Source organism: Oryx dammah, unplaced genomic scaffold (assembly GCF_014754425.2).
Source record: "Oryx dammah isolate SB20612 unplaced genomic scaffold, SCBI_Odam_1.1 HiC_scaffold_5, whole genome shotgun sequence".
In the NCBI taxonomy this organism is placed as follows: Eukaryota; Metazoa; Chordata; class Mammalia; order Artiodactyla; family Bovidae; genus Oryx; species Oryx dammah.
The window spans coordinates 100,001,321-100,017,719 of record NW_024070189.1 but is presented as its reverse complement, the minus strand read 5'-3'; the positions used below and the strand labels follow the sequence as shown (position 1 = coordinate 100,017,719).

The following is a 16,399-nucleotide window of genomic DNA, read 5'->3' as shown; positions in this document are numbered from 1 at the left end:
TAAATTTAAAATTCTATGTAATCCTTGTTGTTGTTGCTGTTCAGTTGTCCAGTTGTGTCCAACTCTGTGACCCCATGGACTGCAGCACATGTAATCCTTATATCAGCAAAAATTTGACCTTGTATCTAAATGTATTACATTTACATGTAATCTCCTTCTTTTTTAAATTTCTTCTTAATAATGCTATTTTACTGACTAAGAGGGCTTCTTCAGTGGCTCAGCAGTAAAGAATCCACATGCCAATGCAGGAGACACAGGTATGATCCCTGGAGGAGGGCGTGGCAACCCTCTCTAGTATTCTTGCCTGAAAAATCCCATGGACAAGGAGCCTGGCAGATTAAGTTCCTGGGAGTCTCAAAAAGTCAGATATGACTGAAGCAACTGAGCATGGCACAGCACTAAGAAGCACATGGAAATATACCCAACATCATTAATTGTTAGGGAAATGCAAATCAATGCAAAAATGTGATATCAGGTCACACTCACTAGGATGACAAGATTATAAAACAATGGAAAATAACAAGTGTTGGTGAGGATGTGGTTGTGGGAATCCTCATATATTGCTGTTGAGAATGTAAAATAGTGCAGCAACTGTGGAAAATTGTCTGGTGTTTTTCCTCAATAAATTAAACCTCTTGTCCAACTCTTTGTGACCCCATGGACTGTATCTCACCAGGGTCTTCTATCCATGGAATTCTCCAGGCAAGAACACTGGAGTGGGATCCTTCTCCAGGGGATCTTTCTGACCCAGGGATTGAACTCAGGTCTCCTGCATTGCAGGCATACTCTTTACTGACTAAGCTACAGGGAAGACCTCAAATTAAACCTGGAATTACCAATTGACCCTGCCATTCTGCACCTAGGAATGTACCCCCAAATAATTGAAAACAGGTGTTTAAACAAAATGTTGTACACAACTCTTCACAGTGGCACCATCCACAGTTGCTGAAAGTTCAAATTTGGGAAGCAATTCAAATTTCCATTAACAGAAAAGTGAATAAATAAAATGAGGTATATCCATAATAAGAAATATTATTAAGTCATAAAAAGAAATGAAGCAGAGACTTCCTTGGCACCCCAGTGGTTAAGACTCCGTGCTTTCAATGCAGGGCGTGTGAGATTGATTCCTGGTTGGGAAACTAAGCCATGTGCCATGGCCAAAAAATTGTTTTTTAAAAAGGAATGAAACACGACAACATGAATGAACTTTGAAAACAGGCTAAGTGAAAGGAGTCAGACACAAAAGATCACATATTGTATGATTCCATTTATATGAAATGTACAGAATAAGTAAATCCATATAGATAGATCTAAGAGCTGGAGGAGGAAACAGAGCATGACTGCTAATGGGTACAGGTCTCATTTTCAGATGACAAAAATACCCTGGAACTAGATAGAGGAGAGGTGGTGGTTGCACAGCACTGTGAATGTACTAGAGGCATGGATTTGAACACATTTAATGTTATGAAAAACATCTATTTCTGCTTTATTGACTATGCCAAAGCCTTTGACTGTGTGGATCACAATAAACTGTGGAAAATTCTTCAACAGATGGGAATACCAGACCACCTGACCTGCCTCTTGGGAAACCTATATGCAGGTCAGGAAGCAACAGTTAGAACTGGACATGGAACAACAGACTGGTTCCAAATAGGAAAAGGAGTACGTCAAGGCTGTATATTGTCACCCTGATTATTTAACTTATATGCAGAGTACATCATCAGAAACGCTGGGCTGGATGAAGCACAAGCTGGAATCAAGATTGCCGGGAGAAATATCAATAACCTCAGATATGCAGATAACACCATCCTTATGGCAGAAAGTGAAGAGGAACTAAAAAGCCTCTTGATGAAAGTGAAAGAGGAGAGTGAAAGAGTTGGTTTAAAGCTCAACATTCAGAAAACGAAGATCATGGCATCTGGTTCCATCATTTCATGACAAATAGATGGGGAAACAGTGTCGGACTTCATTTTGGGGGGGGCTCCAAAATCACTGCAAATGGTGAGTGTAGCCATGAAATTAAAAGACGCTTACTCCTTGGAAGGAAAGTTATGACCAACCAAGATAGCATATTAAAAACCAGAGATACTACTTTGCCAACAAAGGTCCATCTAGTCAAGGCTATGGTTTTTCCGGTGGTCATGTATGGATGTGAGAGATGGACTGTGAAGAAAGCTGAGTGCTGAAGAATTGATGCTTTTGAACTGTGGTGTTGGAGAAGACTCTTGAGAGTCCCTTGGACTGCAAGGAGATCCAACCAGTCCATTCTGAAGGAGATCAGTCCCAGGTGTTCATTGGAAGGACTGACGCTGAAGCTGAAGCTCCAATACTTTGGCCACCTGATGCAAAGAGCTGATTCATTGGAAAAGACCTTGATGCTGGGAGAGATTGGGGGCAGGAGGAGAAGGGGATGACAGAGGATGAGATGGCTGGATGGCATCACCGACTCGATGGACATGAGTTTAGGTGAACTCCAGGAGTTGGTGATGGACAAGGAGGCCTGGTGTGCTGCAATTCCTGGGGTCACAAAGAGTCAGACATGACTGAGTGACTGAACCGAACTAAACTGAACTGAATGTTATGAATTTTGTGAATGTTTGAATTTTATGTAAGTTTACCTCAACCAAAAATATTATTTTATCTTCCATTTTTCTTGTAATCTGGATTTTTCATATACTAATATATCATGAACATCTTTCCACAATATACAGTCATCATATTGATGGTCTTTAAAATCTTTAAATGTTAAATATTCAAGCCATTCTTTATTTTTTATCCCTTTATGAATTCTCTTTATGCACTTTGATGGCTTGACATATCACTACCAATTGTAAATTGAGTTACTCTTAATCACATAGCTTTTGGGGTAGAAATTTTATTTCTATAGCAATATTTGCATATACATTCACGTAAGATGTGGATGGGTTTAAGCACTTTTCATACAGCATGTAAGGCTTGGTGACTCCACAGACATTGATGTTTTGAGTCCTATTAAAGAAGTAGACCACTGAAAGGCAGAAGGCAACAACACTTCATCTCCCCCAGGTAAACACCAATTTCACCTCACATCAGTCTTATGGATGGGAGAGGTTAAATCATTAGCTCAAGGTCATTCAGTTGATGGGTGACCTTGTGGGTGAAGGGTACGTTCAGTCAGCTTGGCTTCAAATGTCATGCCTCACCTCCCAAGGAAGTGATTTTCAAGGTGTGTCTCAGCTCCACGTGTATCAGGTCACCTGGAGAATACCTGTAGGCTTATAAGATGAGACTCTTTGCTGGGTAGCGCCTAACTTTTTTAATGCAATATTATTGACAGGGAATTCATTCACTCGTGTAGAAAATAAGATGCTCAGTGAAATATATTGGTCTTCCATATGATGTTCATTTTCCCAGGTTTTTCATCTATACTTTTTGTATATCATTTCATAGTGCGTGCATGCATGCTCAGTCGTTGTAGTCATGTCCAATTCTTTCCAACCCCAAGGACTGTAGCCACCAGGCTCCTTGGTCCCTGGGATTTTCCGGGCAAGAATGGGTTGCCATTTCCTCCTCCAGGGCATCTTCCCCACCCAGGGGTTGAACTCAAGTCTCCTGCATTGGCAAGCAGATTCTTTACCCACTGAGCCACCTGGAAAGCCCATCATTTCACAGTATATTTATGCGAACAATATATATGCTTAGTTACCCTCAGCTTCTCTTAAAATTGTATGTAAATTTACAAAATTTACAAAAAGTAAAGTGTCAGTAATGCCTAACGTGGCTCCCGATGTCGGCATTACTGACAGTAAAGTTTGCTCTATTTGGTGTACAATTCTGAGTTTTGAAATGTCTAGAGTCCTATAACCACCACTAATATGGTTAAAAATCTTTTCACCCAAACTCCTGCCAAATATGTAGGACAATCTAGGAGCCATGTCCAGTCATGTTTGGGCATATTGTGTCATGTTGGGGTGTGTCTAAGCTCATAAGGTGGTATCTGTGGGCTCTGCCTTTGCTTTATTCTGTCTTGCAGCCTGGTCTTGTCCTCCCTCCTCCCTTTACCCTTCTTTCTAGCTTCCTGTGCTCTTAACCCCATTCCTGCCATGCTGGGCTTGAAGGGGGAATGCAGATTCCTGGCTGGGAGCCTCCAACTAGCACCAAAATTCCCTCCCCTCCCCGTCTCTCTGGCCCTTGATTAGCTTCATTCATGTCAGCTGCCATCACACCAAAGGACATGCTTTTCTACAACACTCTGAAGCCCTGGCTGGATGAGTAATTGTGACTGAAGGGGGTTGGGAGTGACCCTGGGGACCCAGGAGAAGGTCTTCCTTTGCCCACTCCCCGTGGCTGTCTCTGCTAGGGGATGGGCTCCTGCTGAGCAGGCACCGTCGCCTGCTGACACCCGCCTTCCACTTCAACATCCTGAAGTCCTATATGAAGATTTTCACCAAGAGCACAGACATCATGCACGTGAGTCTCTTGAACCCAGGGTTCCAGCTAGAGTCTTAGGGATAATGAGAACTCAACAATGTCTTGTCTGGAATCTGACTCTTGTGGGTGACTTTAAGGCCATGGCTCTTTCTTTCTGAGCCTTGGTTTCCACAATTGAAAAATGAGGATTATGTGGCCCCTCATTTTTGAGTGGCCAAGATGATGTAATGGAGTCATGTTCCTGGCACACAGTAGGTGCTCAGAAGGTGTTAGTTTCTATGTTTCCCTCACAGAAGGCTTGAAATCTTGAGACATGGTTGATGATAATGATGAATATCATACAGTCATTATTCCAGAGTAACAAATCACTTGAAAACAATAAGTGCTTAGTATTGACAAGTTTGTGAGTCAGTAGGCTGGTTCTTCTGGACATGGATGGGCCACTCGTGTATCTGTGATCAGCTGGGGTGATCAGGTGATCTGGTGGAGGTCAGACAGGAAGACTTACTGATCTGAGGTCAGTCCTCTCTCATTTTTGTGGCTTGGCTGACTGCAGGTTAATCTCGGATGACCTCAGCTGAGACAACTGGATGTCTCTTCATGTGATTCTCTCCCTTTAGAAGGCATCTCAGGCTTGCTCACATGGCAGAAGCAAGGTTGCAACAGACTGCAAGGAAGCTTCAATTCTCCTTGGGGTCTAGGTTTGGGATGACCACTTCATCATTTTCACCAATTTATTGGCCAAAGCAGGTCCAGAACCAGCTCAGAATCAAAGGATAGTGAAAGAGGCCCCCACCTCCTAAGAGAAGTTACTGAAAACTTACACTGCAAAGGGTTTGGATATATATGTGGGAATGAAGAACTGGAGGTCAGGCTTTTGTGAAGAGCCTGGGATTTTTTCCATACCTGCAAGCTGACAAAAGAGCTTATTACTGTTTCATAGATTCTTCCAGGAGACATGAAACTCCTGGGTGATAGACAAAGGACAATTTATTACCCTCAGAAGGCAACAACATGTGCTTCTTGTTGGTTTGAATTCTTCTCCCAAGTCACTAAATCTCATGAGGGTGACAGAGGTGGGCTTTGATATATGCCTGCTCATGTAGTATGTTGATGTATATGCCTGCTATTGTATTATGGTGGGGGGGAGGTCAAGAGACTCTGTGACTTTTATAGCAATTAGAAGCAATTGCCCCTAATACCTGTCAAAGAGGAGACATTACCTCACTCCTCAAGGTTGTTTGCTAAAAACACAACTCTGAGAAATGGCCCAGGTAAAGAATATCAGAGTCTTGCTTTTTTTTTTTTTTTGGCATATGAAGCAAGAAAGTACAAATGTACGCAGGACCCATGGAGGACTACCTCTCTCAACATAGGGGACCTTTCCCTCAACAATTTCTAACAATGAAGATGATGAGATCTGACATTTTCTGTACTTGTACTTGTTACTTTATGCAGTAAGCTGACCAACAGTGCACAAAATGTAGTGGGAGGAACGAAAGTTATATTAATAGCAGGTCTCCTGACTTCCAGGATGGGGACTTCATGGCTTAATGTAACAACTTCCACTCCAACTCAAGCCTGGTCATCTGTGAAGATTGGTGCCTAGGACCAGGAGGCAGGGTCTGGGGAGTGCATCTTGGTGTTTGGGGTTAAGGAGGAGGCAGTTTCCAACCTGAGCCATGTCCCCTTCTCTGTCCAGCCCAAGTGACAGCACCTGATTAAAAAGGGCCACACCCATCTGGACATGTTTCAATGCATCAGCCTCATGACCCTTGACAGTCTGCAGAAAGGTGTCTTCAGTTTCAACAGTAATTGCCAGGAATGAATGCTCAGCCCAGGGCCTGGGAAGATGAGCCCTAGACCCAAAGGTGTAAATGAGCAAGACTGAGGTGGACAATCAGAAAGGTCTTCCTGGAGGAGATGGGTCAAACTGGACATTGAAAGACAGGAAAAGGGAAAGAGAAACAGCAAACCTTACAGGTAGGCAGAACTGTTTAATAAATGATAGGAGGTTAGAATGAGCAAAGTATGTGCAACAGGAAGGAGACAATTTGGGTATGGAGTGGAAGGAATGTCTTAAGGACATTCTGAAGTCAGACAGAGGATATAAACTATATCTGAGGTTTCCTAGGAGCCGTGGAAGGTGTATGAGCAGATGAGGGTTGAGGTCAAAGCTGAGCTTGGACATCTGACTGGAGAGAAGACTGACCACAATGTAGACACTGGATGATGTTGACAACTGGATGTAAGGAGACTAGGGAAGCCATTGTCCTCACTGACCAGCTGGGAAAGGATAAGGTCTGAGCCAAGTGGACAGTATGGGGAAGGAGAAGCGGACAGATACTAGGGGAGAAAGAAAGGAGAGAAGCCTGATGTCTAAGCTGTGCTCTAGGTGCCTGGGGAATAGAGTCAGTTCATGAAGATGGGATGTGCACTGAGAAGAGTCTGAAGAGTCACACCTCCTGGCTCATCCCCACACTGTATCTGTGAACCATCTGTTTCTGGAGCCTCAGCTTTCTGAAGGGAAGTAGCCCCCCAGCTTCTGGGCTTCTGGTGTTTTAAGTGGTGGCTTCCCTTCATGTTCTCATCCTTCAGGAAGCCCAGTGAATATATTGCCGCCTTCTTGGAGCTCAGTGCACTTGTGGCTAAACTACACTGGCAGATCTTCCTGCACATGGACTTCCTGGGCTTCCTCACCCGAGATGGGCTGTGCTTCTGCAAGACTTGCCCTTGTGCACGGCTGCACAGATGTGGTCATCCAGAAGCAGCACTGGCCCCTCCTCAGTGAGAGTATTGATGACTTCCTCAAAGTCAAGGTGAAGACCAAGACTTTGGACTTCATTGATGTGCTCCTGCTGACCAAGGTAAGCTGCTGTGGGATCTGAGTTCAAGAAGTAGAAAGAACTTTGAACTGATCAGAGATCTTGGATGGGATGCATAGGGTACTGGAGAGCCAAAGGAAGTGCTTGAGGAAGGGAGAAATGGGTCATGGATGAGTTTTAGACATGACCATGTGAAAATGGTCTGCAGGAGAGTGCTAGGTCTGAAATTGTGAAGGTCTGAGATTTTACTCTACTCCCAAGCTAATAAGTTATCTACCACAGAGGTAGACTGTATACATACGTGTACACATACATGCATACATGGTCTTCCCACATGGCTCAGTGGTAAAGAATCCGCCTGCAATGCAGGAGCTGCAGGGGGCGTGGGTTCAATCCCTGGGTCAGGAAGATCCCCTGGAGGAGGACATGGCAACCCACTCCAGTATTCTTGCCAGGATAATCCCATGGACAGAGGAGCCTGGTGGGCTACAGTGCATGGGGTCACAAAGAGTTGAACATGCCTGTGTGACTCAGCATGCATGCATACATATATATACACATATATGGGTGTGTACACACACACACACACGGAGAGAGAGAGAGAGAGAGAAGGAAGCCTGGATCAGAGCAGCACATTTGTTTCTCATAGTAGAAACAGTAGTCAGAGTAGAGTTGTAGCTCTGGTTCCCCATCCCCAAATTCCTTTGAGGGCACCATGATAGTTTTACCTGTACATGCAACCATGATTACATCACAGAACAAGTACCTCTGGGTTTTGAAATTTGGAACTTATATAGAACAGCTGATATATCTTCTCCTTCTTCCCTTCACCCCCTTTCCCTTCACCTTAGCGGGTGAGGGGCTTCCCTTGTGGCTCAGCTGGTAAAGAATCTGCCTGCAATGTGGGAGACCCAGGGTTCGATCCCTGGGTTGGGAAGTTCCCCTAGAGAAGGGAAAGGCTACCCACTCCAGTATTCTGGCCTGGAGAATTCCATGGACTGTATAGTCCATGGGGTTGCAAAGAGTTGAGAGTCCATCGGGTTGCAAAGAGTTGGACACGACTGAGCAACTTTCACTTTCACTTTAGGAAGTGAGGGGAAAGGAAACAGAGAAAGGGGAGAGAGAGATGGAGAGAGAGGAATAGTGGGGAGAAAGGGAGGGAGAGAGGTTGTTCTGGAACTTAAATCCTTATCAGTGAGAAGGCAAAGTTTATAGGTTCTATAGGTTTCTAATCCATCCCTTATCTCCAGGAGACTAAAGAATCTCTGGATTTACTATTCTAGCCTGTGAGCAAATGGCTTTGGGACAATGTTTAAACTCTAGCTTCCGTGGCAAGTTGTCATTTAATCATCCTGTAACCTAGGTTGCATCATGTATAAACATGAAAATTTCTATGAATCTTTGATTCTCTTTACCATGGATGACATAGGAGGCAAGGAGGTCAAGGAGGAGATCTCTGGATGGGGCCTCTGGTGATAGAGTGCACAGGCGATCTAGCATTTCAGAGTGGGCTTGAGTTTCTGTATGGATAATGGAGTTTCAGAGATTGTCTCAGTTTAGGCTTAGGGACCCTCAGAACTAGTGTGAATCTGAGGATCTTGCTTTCTCTCCAGGATGAAGATGGGAAAGGACTGTCAGATGAAGATATCTGAGCTGAAGCTGACACCTTCATGTTTGAGAGTGAGAGTCCTAGTGTGGGACTACAGAGGGGAGCATGGGTCCCTCCATTGCAGGGACTAGGTGTGGAGACCCTGAACTATCCCCCTTGCCTCTCCATCCTCCCCATGGTCCTTTCTGTTAGGGTGCTCTCCACCCTCTGGTGCTGAAATAGCCCAGGGACCCAAGAATGTCTGACTACCCCTCAGGCCATGACACCATAGCCAGCGGCCTCTTCTGAATCCTGTACAACCTTGCAAAGTGCCCAGAACATCGGGGGCGTTGCTGGCAGGAGGTGCAAGAGCTCCTGAAGGACCATGAGCCTAAAGAGATTGAATGGTGAATTCAAGTCCTCATGGCATTTTTCTGAGTCCCTCTCTCTGGCTCTGCTCCCTGGCTGGGGAAGAGAAAAAAATATTTTTGCAGACTCTGTCATTATTTCTTCGTGGGAAGACCCAGAGACAAGGTCTGTTACACAGCATGTATAGAAGGAGGGAGTTTGCAGGCTTTTGAAACAGAAAGACCTGGATTTCTGAAGTAATCAGTGACAATGTGTGAGGGTAGATGATACCACTTAGCACATATTCACTAAGTGAAATTTCCCTCTACTCTCTTACTTTTCTCTCTAAAATTACATGTTTTCAAACATCTCCACTCCCTGAGTGTTTCTTCATATCCTGCTCCTTAATTCCTCATATTATTTAGTCCAGGTTTCACATGGAACTCTTAGGAACTAAAGTCATTCAACACCTGTCCAAGAATACCTGCGTCTTCCTCTGTCCAGTCCCCATTCAATAAACACTGGCACACTTCTTCCCTCTTCTCAGTTCTGTGACATTTCCAATTCTTCTCAGCCATTCTGTGTCCTGGAGACTCAGGAAGAACCTAGACCTGGCCTTTGCCTTCCAGGATTCCTAGTCTCATGGAGGAATAGCCAAGAAATTTCCTGTATAAATGGGCAGAGCTAGAGTCAAGAAACTCCCTGTACACATGGACAGAGCTTCAGTTTAGAGTAAGACAGACAAAGTAGAGGGTAGAAAAAAAGTGCCTCATCTCAGACCCTGAAAGTTGATCAGTAGAGAGGTGGGTGCATTTGAGGTAAGGTCAACAAGGTAGCTGATCAAAAATGAAGAGATGGAGGCAGGGAGGGAGAGAGAAGGAGAGATAGAGGAAAGGAGGGGGTTGATATATGATTGACCTGTGGAGCATAGATTACTTCATAATGTTAATACACTATCCCAGATTGTGAATCAGATATCCAATTCTGGATAGTAAAATAATACTTTGTCTTTTAGTAGAGTCTACAATTCTAGCATAGAGATCTTGAGCAGCTTTTGCTAAATAAACCCTTAGGTACTCTTGTTGCTATGGTGAATAATATAGTCTATCTGGATTGAGAAACATTTACAAGTTCATTTTGAATACAGGCATTCACATTTCTTATTAAATTTAATTCATGTATTTTATATCATCTTTTCTATTTTTTCTAATAGAAAAATTAATAATTTATGGATATCAATTTCTTGCTCAGTGAACTTAGTAACTGATAAATATGGAGTCCTATATCAATAGGAGAAATAAAGGTCATCTTAATAATATAAACTTTTGCAACAACAGGGAAATTACATGGAAAAAAAGTTAATTCAACCTGCTTCTCATGTCTGTCAAGAAAATAACATCTACACAAATCAAAGACTTAAAATATATAATAAGGGAGTCTTAAAGGCTCTATTTTGGGTGGCTCCAAAATCACTACAGATGGTGATTGAAGCCACAAAATTAAAAGACACTTACTCCTTGGAAGGAAAGTTATGACCAACCTAGATAGTGCATTAAAAAGCAGAGACATTACTTTGCCAACAAAGGTCCGTCTAATCAAGGCTATGGTTTTTCCAGTGGTCATGTATGGATGTGAGAGTTGGACTGTGAAGAAAGCTGAGCACCGAAGAATTGAAGCTTTTGAACGGTGGTGCTGGAGAAGACGCTTGAGAGTCCCTTGGACTGCAAGGAGATACAACCAGTCCACCCTAAAGGAGATCAGTCCTGGGTGTTCATTGGAAGGACTGATGTTAAAGCTGAAACTCTTGGCCACCTCATGTTAAGAGTTGACTCATTGGAAAAGACTCTGATGCTGGGAGGGATTGGGGGCAGGAGGAGAAGGGGACGACAGAGGATGAGATGGCTGGATGGCATCACTGACTCGATGGACATGAGTCTGGCTGAACTCCAGGAGTTGGTGATGGACAGGAAGGCCTGGCGTGCTGCAGTTCATGGGGTCACAGGGAGTCGAACACAACTGAGCGACTGAACTGAACTGAACTGAACTGAAAGGCTCTAGAGGAAACTGGGAAGTTATATTACAGCTCCACAATAAGAAGGCTGTATCATGTCATAAATCCCAGAGGGTGTACAATAAGACATTGATATGCTATATAGTATAGAGTATGCTACTATATAATTTTTAATGAAACAAAACTTTTGATATATACAATGGAGTATTACCCAGCCATTAAAAAGAGTAAAAAATGCCATTTGCAGCAACATGGATGGACCTAGAGATTGTCATACTGACAGAAGTAAGTCAAACAAAAGGAGAAATATACGACATCCTTTATATGTGGAATCTAAAAAAAAATTATACAAGTGAGTTTAATTACAAAACAAAAATAGACTCACAGACTTAAAGGATGAACTTATGGTTGCCAGGGGGAAGGATGGGGGAGAAGGATAGTTAGGGAGTTTAAGATGGACATGTACACACTACCATATTTAAAATGGACAACACACAATGATCTAGTGTATAGCACATGGAACTCTCCTCAATGTTATGTGACAGCCTGGATGGGAGGGGAATCTGGGGGAGAAATGATGCATGAATATGTATGGCTGAGTCCCTTTGCTGTACACCTGAAACTATCACAACATTGTTCACAGCTATACCCCAATACAAAATAAAAAGTTTTTTTTTAATGCCTCTAGGAAGATACATTAAAATAACCACTAGGCAAACTGTGAGGATAAATGAGTGCTGTTGGGCCATAGGGGTGATGTTTTGCATTGTTCCAACTTTGAACTATATTAACTGTATCGTCTATTTAAATCACCACACAAAAAGAAAGAAATTAAAAAAAAAAAAGAATTCACCCCCGTTACTGGATCTTACCTTCAATGTTTATGAAAGTTTTCCAGTGATTTCTCTTCTCTTCTAAGTATAAAATCACTATGTGTGAAAAATGGCACATTTCCCCCATGTTTCAAATGGTATTACTCTTTTACCCCTGTCTAATTGCATTAGCTAGTATGTCTAGTGCCATTACAAATGAGAGTAAATATTGAATCTGCTTCTTTTGTTTCTTATGCATTTGCCTTTTGATTTTGCAGTCTTGCCACACAGAATGTTTTGATCTTATACAATTTTGTAAATATTTTTATTGTTGGATTTTTGTAGTTTTTCTCAGAAAGGCTTCTAAAAATATGTAAGTAAATTTTGTCTGGTACTTCTGTGGCACTACTTTTCTTTCTGTTTAAGAACCATTTTATTGAAGTGTGATAGACAAAGAAAAGGCTGTACATATTTAATGCATACAACATAATGAGTTTGGAGCTATTTGGTCCATCTATTATTTTGTTATAGGCAGAGGGGATCTTATAGGGTGGTAGGAAGGTTGGAGGGCCTCTGTTTTTGCTCCCTGGATGTCATATGGTTTCCTTAGGGATGGCCTTACCCTGCTGCCCTTCCTGACCATCTGCATCAAGGAGAGTCTGCAGCTGCATCCCCCAGTCATGGTCATCTCCTGCTGCTGCACCCAGGACATTGTGCTTCCAGATGGCTGGGTCATCCCCAAAGGTACCCATAATGACTAGGGGAAGAGGTTCCTGGTGAGAAAGAGGGGCTCATCTGCAGGTTGGACTTAGTCCTAACTGGCCCCTCTTCTTCCACAGGTGTTATCTGTTTCATCAATATTTTCAGGACCCACCATAACCCATCTGTGTGGCCAGACCCTGAGGTACTGCCCCCTCACCCCCATGGGGGGGGGGGTGCAAGGAAGGGCAAAGAGTTCTGACTTGCATAGCAGACATCACCTCCCTCCATTATACACACATCTGCTTCTCTAAGGATGGACAGCCTGGGAGAGCCCACACAGTAGCCCTGTCTTTTCTTGTCCCCGGGTCTATGGCCCCTTCTGCCTCATGCCAGAAAACACCAAGGGGAGGTACCTCTGGCCTTTGGTCCCTTCTTTTCAGGGCCCAGGTGAGGGTAGTGGGCATCTGAGGTAGGGATTGGGGTGGGGGGGAGATCTGAGACTTAAATTCCTGGCATAACTGTGGGGCAGAGGAGTGGGAAAAACAAAGATAGAGTTCTGGCTCTCTCCCTCCCACTCCCCTGGACATAATGGGTAAGAGTCTGGGAATGGTGGTGGGCCCAAAGAGGGTGTGTGGTGTGCTGAGAGCCCCATTTCCCTGTTTGCTGGTCTGAGTTCAGGACCAGAGCAGTGGCCAGATTCATATTCAAGCCCACGGAGGGATCCCAGGCACAATTAGGCTCTACCTCTGCAGTCTTGGATGGGGGTTGCAGGCCAGACTCCAGATGCAATGAGGCCGGAATGATGGTGCAGTCAGAGCCCCCACTCTCACCCACAGGAACTGCATCAGGCAGACATTTGCCATGACCGAGATGAGGGTGGTCCTGGCGCTCACCCTGCTGTGCTTGCGCGTCCTGCCGGACAAGGAGTCACTCAGGAAACCAGAGCTGATCCTGCCAGCTGAGGGTGGATTTTGGGAGAAGGCAATGGCACCCCACTCCAATACTCTTGCCTGGAAAATCCCATGGGCGGAGGAGCCTGGTGGGCTGCAGTCCATGGGGTCGCAAAGAGTCGGACACAACTGAGCAACTTCACTTTCACTTTTCACTTTCATGCATTGGAGAAGGAAATGGCAACCCCTTCCAGTGTTCTTGCCTGGAGAATCCCAGGGATGGGGAGCCTGGTGGGCTGCCGTCTATGGGGTCACACAGAGTCGGACACGACTGACTTAGCAGTAGCAGCTGAGGGTGGACTTTGGCTGTGGGTGGAGCCACTGAGCACAAGCCAGTAGTGATCCACCCTCTTCTGGCCTGGTATCCAACAAAGGGTATAGGGAGACCAATATTTTTCATCGAGCATCTTATTTTCTACACGAGTGAATGAATTCCCTGTCAAAAATATTAAATTTAAAATTTTAGACACCACTCATCAAAGAGTCTCATCTTGTAAGCCTGCACAGGTTCTCTGGGTAATATGACACAACTGGGGCTGAGACACAGTAAAAATCATTTCACTTCCTTAGAAGGTTAGGCATGACCACTGAAGCCACGCTGATAAAATGTACCCTCAGTCCACCACTCATCAATCGAGTGACCTTGAGCAAGTGAGTTAATTTCTCCTATCCATAAGACTGGTGTGAGGACGAAATCAGCGTTCACCTGGGGAAGCTGAAATGTCATCACCTTCTTCCTTTCAGTGGTCTACCTCTGTTAATAGGACCAAAAACATCAGTGTCTGTAGTGTTATGAAGCCCCCTATGTGTTGCACAAAAAGTGTTTAACCACACCAATATAAATGTATGTGTATTTATTGCTAAACAATAAAATTTCTACACTCAAAATTTTGTGATTTAAGAGTAACTCAATATGTAATTTGTAGTGATATTTCAAGTCATCAAGATGCATAAAGTGAGACAAACTAAATTATTTTCTAACATAATGCCATTTACAAAAATGAACAGTGGCTTGAACACTTAAAGATTCTAAAGACCCCCAAGATGATGACTGCATGTTGTGGAAGGATGTTCACAATATATTATTATATGAAAAGTCCAGATTAACAAGAGAAATGTATGGTAAAATCGCATTTTTTTTCTTGTGGCAAAATTCACACAGCATAAAATTTACCATTGTGACCATTATAAAGTGTTTTGAGTCCACGCATCTAGTACATTCACAATGTTGTGCAGTCAACACTTCTACTAGTTCCAAGAAATTTTCGTCATCTGAAAAAGAAACTTTAACCTAGTAGCAGTCACTCTCCATTTTCTCCTCCACCCTCCAGCTCCTGGATCTACCTCTACGGATTTACCCATTCTTCACATTTCATATACATGGAATTTTACAATAGATGACATTTTGTATCCAGTTCCTTTCGTTTAGCATAATGTTTTCAAAGTTCATTCATGTTGTAGCATGTATCAGTGCTTCATTCCTTTTTATGACCCAATAATATCCCTTGTTATGGATACACCTCATTTTATTTATTTATCCATCTGTTAATGGATACTTGAGTTGTTTCCCAAATATCCAACTTTTGGCAATTGTGGATACTGCCACTACAGAGAGTCATGTAGAATTTTTTGTCTGAACACATATTTTCAAGTCTTTGTGCATACCTAGGCATGAGATGGCTGAATCATATGATAACTGTAGGTTTAATTCACTGAGGAAATACCACGCTGTTTTCCACAGTGGTTGCACCATTTTACATTCTCAGCAACAATGAATGAGGATTCCAATTACCCCACATCTTCACCAACACTTGTCCTCCATTTTTTTATATTCTTACCATCCTATTAGGACTTGTCTGGTAGCTCAGATGGTAAAGAATCTGCCTGCAAGGCATGAGACCCCGGTTCAATCCCTGGACCAGGAAGATCCTCTGGGAAAGGTTATGGCAACCCACTCCAGTATTCTTGCCTGGGAAATTCCATGAACAGAGATTACAGTCCATGGGGTCACAAAGAGTCAGACATGACTGAGTGACTAACGTTTTTACTTTCATCATTCTATTGGGTGTGAAGTGGTATCCCATTGTAGCATTGACTTGCATTTCCCTAACGACTAATGATGTTTAACATATTTCCATGTGCTTGTTAGTCAGTAAAATAGCATTTTTAAAGGACATTACATGTAAATGTAATACACTTATATGTAAAGTCAAATTTTACTTGTATAATTATTACATATAAAACTAAATTTGGCAGTATATGTGAGAGAATATAAATGGTGATTACTTTGACATGTTTCAATTATAAATAAGATTTTTAATTCTTATTTTTTTTTCTTCAGTGACAAGGTATCATTTGATGGGGGGAAGAAAAACATTTTAAATAAGAGCTCTGAAGGCAAAGAAAAACGTATGCAATTTTCAGCTTAGAATATATTAAATATTTACTCATTTCATGTTACAGGATTTCTTTCTTATTTTGCCACCAGTAAGTCGTCTGGTCCCTGAAAGACTCTGAGAGTAGGACTCTATCCCAGAAACCCCTGCAGCCTCAGTGGGGCAAGTCTGCGGCAGCCACTGTCCCAGGTGCTGAATCAAGTGGCCCCACTGCTGCCCCCTCCACCTCCTCTTATTATTGAGGACCCTCTTGATCTCCATTTCCTAGAACATTTAGGTGAAAATGAAGTCCTGGATAATACCTCTTAGAGGGAAAAAAAATTTTTTTTTTTGGTTCCTAGCTTCAGACCAGCTTAA

At 43.1% G+C, this 16,399-nt stretch overlaps 1 pseudogene; it reads left to right on the top strand.

The window, feature by feature from the left end:
• The first annotated feature begins 4,186 nt into the window (after window positions 1-4,186).
• LOC120864646 lies at window positions 4,187-14,492 on the top strand (annotated as a pseudogene).
• The last annotated feature ends 1,907 nt before the right edge of the window (window positions 14,493-16,399 follow it).